General features: G+C 37.9%; 1 pseudogene; it reads right to left on the reverse strand.

Annotated features, from left to right (window-relative positions):
- Positions 1-6,076: 6,076 nt before the first annotated feature.
- LOC123390096 lies at positions 6,077-6,281 on the reverse strand (annotated as a pseudogene).
- Positions 6,282-6,652: the final 371 nt, after the last annotated feature.

Below are 6,652 nucleotides of genomic sequence, written 5' to 3' on the forward strand. Positions count from 1 at the left end.
TTACTCTCTGGAACCTGTGAATGTTACCTTATATGGCAAAGTCTCTGCAGAAGTGATTAAAGATCTTGGGATTGGGAGATTATCCTGGATTATCTAGCTAGGTCCTAAATGAGATCACATGTATCCTTATAAGAGGAAGCCAGAGAGAGCTTTTACTATACACAGAGCAGATGGTGATGTGAAGGCAGAGCAGGGAGAGATTTGAGGATGCTGGTCTTGAAAATTAGAGTGATGCAGCCATATGCCAAGGAACCCCTGCAGCTACCAGAATCTGGAGGAAGCAAGAAAATGATTCTCCCTAGGGCCATTGCTGGGCCACCTTGATTATGGCACAGTGATGCTGATTTGGACATTCTGGACACTAGAACTGTAAGAGAATATTTTTGTGTGTGTGTTATTTTAAGACTTTTTGTTGATTTAAGTGAAAGGATAAATTTAGTTGTTTTGTTGTGGTGGTAATCTGTTACAGCAGCCATAAGAAACTAGCACAAGAATTGAACAGAGATTTCAACTGCTTCTAGCCACAGGGGAGACAGACTTTAGAATCTGAGTACATCCAAGTTAACCACCTTCTAAATGAACAAATGAAACATATTCATACTCTTCAAGAAGACAACAGAATCCGTAAATGCTACAATGCATTATTGCAATGTCCAGGATATAATCTAAAATTACTATACATACATGCCTCCCCCAACTACTGCCTGCCTCTTGAAATAAAAATAAAAACAAAAACAGAAAACGAGATTCATACTTAAGAGTAAAAGCAGATATGATAGTTAGGAGACAAGGATTTTAAAAACGGCTATTAAAGTTGTGTTCAAGGGCAAAAAGGAGAATTTGTCTATAATGGAATATTTCCCCTAGTAAATTGGAAATCAACACACAAATCTTCATCCTAGAGTCTGTTTCCTAGGTTACTAAACACAATTTAACAAATCATACATGCTCATTATATAACAAACTAAAAAAACTAGAAGATACAATAGTTGGAAAGAAATCTATCCAGAAATTGGTAAATTATTGTTTGATATTATTAGTTTACTAATCTTTTGTAACTATAAATTTTCTCTGAATTTTCATGGATGTTCCAATAAAAGCTGACTAGTTTTAGCAACAACCAAATATAATGGGTTTTTTAAACCTTTCTCCTCCTGTCTCCTTTTCAGCAATTATTGTTTATATCTCCTATATTTTCAACACCCATTTTTCTAGATTTGCCCTTATTATAAATGTAGTTCAAATCTCCCTTACAGAAAATTACTCTGATCCTGAATTTTCCTCTAATTATAGTACAAGACCTTGAGAACTAAAAATTTTCCACTATAGCCTTCACATGTCCTTATCAATTTTCAATTCCCTCCTGGGTTTCTTTCTAGATCTGTAAGAACTCTAAAGCTCCTTCCCCAAATTCTCTTTCTCTGAATCTTTCTCCTTCTCTCTCTCAATGTTAATTTTATGTAGAATCGTGCTGATTCTTAATTCTCATCACTTTACATTTTCTCCTATATATTATAAACTCTTTTGGTTCCAACTTCTTATATTTTTTAAATAAGTCTCCATCTCCAACCTTGGATCTACACTGCACTGAAGACTCATAAATCCATTTCTGTACCTGGATGATTCAAAATAATATCAAACTCAAAATGTCCAAAGCTGAAATAATCACCTTGGTACAAGTTACAAAGGAAAATTATATATATATATATAAAAGAGAGCCTTAACATATCTGGGAGACAAAAAGAAAAAAGAGATGATGTTTAGGTATATTCTTACAGGAAGAATCATCAGTATTTAGAACTTAAGACAACATTCCTAATTAGAACAAACTGTGAAAGATATAATGTAAAATAGCAAGGCTTTGGGGATAGATTGGAATATGGTTATGGTTAAAGCATTAACGTAAAGAGAACGAAAAACAGAGTGGAAACTACATTGGCTTCTTCGCTATTCCCCAACTGAGACACACTCAATCATAGGGCTTTTATTCTTGCTGTTCTCCCTTCCTGAAATACTCTCCCTCAATTCCTGTGTGAATATTTTTTAAAGATTTTTATTGAAATGTTACCTTCTCAATCAGCCCACCCCGATCCTCTCAGTTAAAATCGACATCCTCCCAATGCAGAACTCTGATTTCCTTTTCTTCCTCCTTATTTCTCCATAGTGCTTTTTTATCAACTACAATACAGTACATTCTTTCTGCATTCATTTGATTTATTGACTATCCTGTAGAAAATGACTACCTTCTTTTTCCTTTGGAATTTGAGTTCCAGTATGGCTTAAACCCACTCGCTCGTGTTCATTTCTGAATGCTTATTTGATAAAACAAATAGTCCATGGGGGCACAGTAAGTACTCACTAAATATTTGTTGACTGTGAAAAAGAAAGGATTGAAGAGTTAGGAACCCAAACCACACAGAGTACTCATAATGCCATGCCTTTTGCTTGACTCTGACTTCACGTGCTGTTCTCTGAACCTGGGATCTATTCACTCCTCTGCCTTACCCAGACTGTTTTCACCCAGGTAAACTCTTGTTTATCCTCTAAAATAGTGCTAGCTGGTATTTGTTTTGTGACACTCAAACTCTCCTCTCACACCCACACCCAGATAGTCATCACTACTGCTGTACTATGTTTTATACAAATTTATTATTCTACTGTTACATTTTATTGTATGCATTTTTTGGTGTATCTTTCTCTTTAAAAAAAAAAAAGTTTTATTTATTTATTTGGCAGAGAGATAGACTGAGCCAGAGGGCACAAGTGGAGGGAATGAATGACAAGTGGAGGGAGAGGGAGAAGCAGGCTCTGCACGGAGCAGAGCGCCTAATACTGGGGTAGATCTCAGGCCCATGGGATCCTGACCTGAGCGGAAGGCAGATGCTTAACCATCTGAGCCACCCAGGCGCCCCTTGGTATATCTTTCTTTGTTACAAATAAAAAAGTTCCTTGAAGACAAAGATTATATTTTGTTGGTTGGGAATTCTGGTGAGAACTAAAAAATCTGTTATTGCCCTCTCCTTCTTATTACATATTATCTTAGAAGTGTTCAGAGAAGGTGACATATGATTTAGATCTTTAAAAACAAATAAATTGGGACGCCTGGGTGGCTCAGTTGGTTGTACGACTGCCTTCGGCTCCGGTCATGATCCCGGAGTCCCGGGATCGAGTCCCGCATCGGGCTCCCAGTTCCATGGGGAGTCTGCTTCTCCCTCTGACCTTCTCCTTGCTCATGCACTCTCTCACTGTCTCTCTCTCAAATAAATAAATAAAATCTTTAAAAAACAAAACAAAACAAATAAATTTAGCTAGAAAAAGGGTAAGGGATGGTATAGATATAGTTTCATTCATGAGAGTTAGAAATTACATGACTTTTTAAGTTTACTCATATTTGAAAGGGAAAGCATAGATTTGTGAGGATCAGGTTAACCAGTTACTATGGAAAGAATATCTGTCACTTTTTACCTTAACGAGGTATTAACTTGAAGGTTCATTATGAGAAATAATGAAAATTTGCTAATAAAAAACACTGGAAGAAGTAGAGATATGTAAAATTCAAATTTGGGGACTCTGAGATCTTGCTTGTTTCTGAAGTAAAGGAGGTCAGAAATGCTATCCCATAGTTTCATTGCCCTTCCTTTGAGTATTCAGTACTCAGAGGAACATGCAGCACAAATACCTCAGTACATAAGGAGTGCACAAAGCACAGTTTAAGAAGAAAGCATTACCTACTTACAGTAAATCTGAGCTTGATGCTGCCATCCAATTATCAGATTAGAAGCGATCTATAAAAGAAAATTTATTTTAACCTTTATATGGGCATAGTCATTCATTTAAAACAAATCTGTACAATTTGACATTGCAATAAAATTGGCTCAAAACCTGGATTCCTCTCAGCTCCTTGTCTACCTGAAGAAAGTTTATACATTTATTTTATATATATATATATATATATATATATATATATGTAAATCAGGTATACATGACTAGAAACTGCTTACCCTACCTTTTCAGTTTAGCTGAATGCCTGATTTTTTTCTGCATTGCTATTGCTGTTACAACTTTATTAGTCATTCTAGCTTAAGTGGGTATTTCTTATACTATCAAGAATTCTTTTGTTGAGTAGCAAATTCCCCATGTGAATGCAAGAAATAGGACATGGGCCAGGTCAGTTACAAAAGAAAAAGGAGACTGCAGTGGTTCATTTGGGTTGTAAGCTTGAAAACGATAGGAAAGCCTGGAGTTTCTCATGTGTTGCGCAATTCTTTGGAGAGGATATTTGCAGAGGTCAACAGGATTGATAGGAAATACAAAGCTGTTAAAACAAGGATTATTCCATTATGGGATGGTCTCCCACTCTGAAAAAAAATCTGAAACTCCTCCTGTTTAAATCTTCCCCCAATTTAAAATTCTCTAATAGGGATGCCTAGGTGAAGTCGAGTTTGACTCTTGATTTTGGCTCATGTCATGATCTCAGGGTTCTGGGATCGAGCCCTGCCTATGTGGAACCCTAAGTGGAGCTCCATGCTCAGCATGGAGTCTGCTTGAGATTGTCTCTCTCCCTCTGCCCCTTCCCCACCTCAAATAAATAAATCAATCTTGAAATAAAATAAAATTCTCCAATGGCCTTGCATTATAGTTTGAATGTCCAACACTTTCCATTATAAGTGATCTGGCTCCTACCTATCTCTGCAACCTACTTCAAACCACTCAGCTCCCCACTCACTGTGCTTCAGCCACAATTATCCTCAATTCTGAACCTTGAATGCCAAACTCAGCACTGTTCCACTGTTCCTTTTTTTTCTTTCTTTGTTTCTTCTTTTTTTCCCTTTCTTCTTCTTCTTCTTCTTCTTTTTTTTTTTTTTTGGTTTTGTTTTTAAGATTTTATTTATTTATTTGACAGAGAGGGCCAGAGAAGGAACACAAGCAGGGGGAGTGGGAGAGGGAGAAGCAGGCCTCCTACTGAGCAGGGAGCCTGGGATCATGACCTGAGCCAAAGGCAGATGCTTAATGACTGAGCCACCCGGGCACCCTAGTGCTGCTTCTTTTTTCTAGAGGGCTCTTCTCCTGGCTCATTTATAATTATACTTCTAAGATTTTTCAAGTCTAATCTTACCCGCTACCTCTCACAGAAGACTTGGTGATGACATGACTGGGCATATTACAGTAGGAACAACTACTCTTTTTTTTTTTTTAAAGATTTTATTTATTTATTTGTCATAGAGAGAGAAGCGAGAGAAAGCACAGGCAGAGTGGCAGGCAGAGGCAGAGGGAGAAGCAGGCTCCCCACCAAGCAAGGAGCCCGATGTGGGACTCGATCCCAGGACGCTGGGATCATGACCTGAGCCGAAGGCAGCCGCTTAACCAACTGAGCCACCCAGGCATCCCGGAACAACTACTCTTGAGCCATCAGCAGAATCCTGACAACTCTCTGAAATTAAACCATAAATTCAATCAGGTGCAACAAAAGAAAATAGAAACTTCCTACCAGTCCCTTGTTTAGTTTTTTTTCATTCCTCCTTCCTCCTTTTGTGATCATGCTACAGTGTACCAGCAACAATAAATGCCAATTTGTTTGGATTATTTTCCCAACATTCAACTAGATGCTCAACTCCAAAGTGTAGAGGTCGTCCTCCATTCTTCCCTTTCCCTCACTCAGTGATTCGATCTATTAATCATTCATATTAACCATCCTCCAGATCACATTCTGATGTATCACAGTCCTGCCATTATGATCAAAGCTACCATTACCTTTTTCTAAGCCTAGTGCAATAACCTGACCCTTGGTCTCCTTCCTTTCATTCCTAACTATTTATTAAATCACCCACTGTTAAATCAATCATTTAAGAACAGGAATCAGTTTAGATCACTCACCCATCAAATACTTTACAAAGACTTTACATTACAGTTTGAATGTCCAGTTTTTCCACTACAAATAGTCTGTCTCCTCCCCACCTCTCTGACCTCACTTAACTCTTTGTATACTAAGTTTCCAGACACTCTGGCCTTGATTCTGTTTTTCAAATGTGCCAAACTCAGTCTGATGTTCCTTTTTTCTTTCTTTCTTTTTTTTCCTTCCACTCAGACTACGTCCTCTTACTTCCGGAAAGAGGAGAAGAAGGATCATCAGTGGCAATAAATGGTTGTGGAAGCAGCACCGAGAGCCAGCTTCACACTGAGGAGAAAGCCCCGCGCCTCCTCCTCATGGTTTCAGGGATTCTACATTCAGAGAAACTTCTCCAGTAACAAACCATAGACATGATCCCTGAAAGCATGGTTTTTGCTGTTCCTTTTTTCTAAAACTCTTCTGGCTCTTCATATGATTGGCTTTCTGTGGCTTTTAATCTTAAGTGTTACCTCTCAGAGAAGACTCCTGTGACAACACTCCTAACCTGTTTCCCCCACCTCAGATTCTCTATCATATTACAATATTGCTTTTACTTCAGAGCACTTCACTGTGTAACATAATATTTGTCATTTAGATGTGTGTCTGTATATGTTTTTTTTTTTCTCTCTCTCTATAGAATGCAGGCTCCATGAGGACAAGGACCTGGGCTGTCTTATTAACTACTATCTCCCCACTGCTAGAACAGCACATGGCACATTGTACTGGTCAACAAACATTTAAACAAATATTTTAGAAAAACTAAAC

The sequence above is a fragment of the Mustela putorius genome, unplaced genomic scaffold (genome assembly GCF_011764305.1).
Source record: "Mustela putorius furo isolate JIRA1106 unplaced genomic scaffold, ASM1176430v1.1 tig00537227_pilon_pilon_pilon, whole genome shotgun sequence".
Lineage (NCBI taxonomy): Eukaryota > Metazoa > Chordata > Mammalia > Carnivora > Mustelidae > Mustela > Mustela putorius.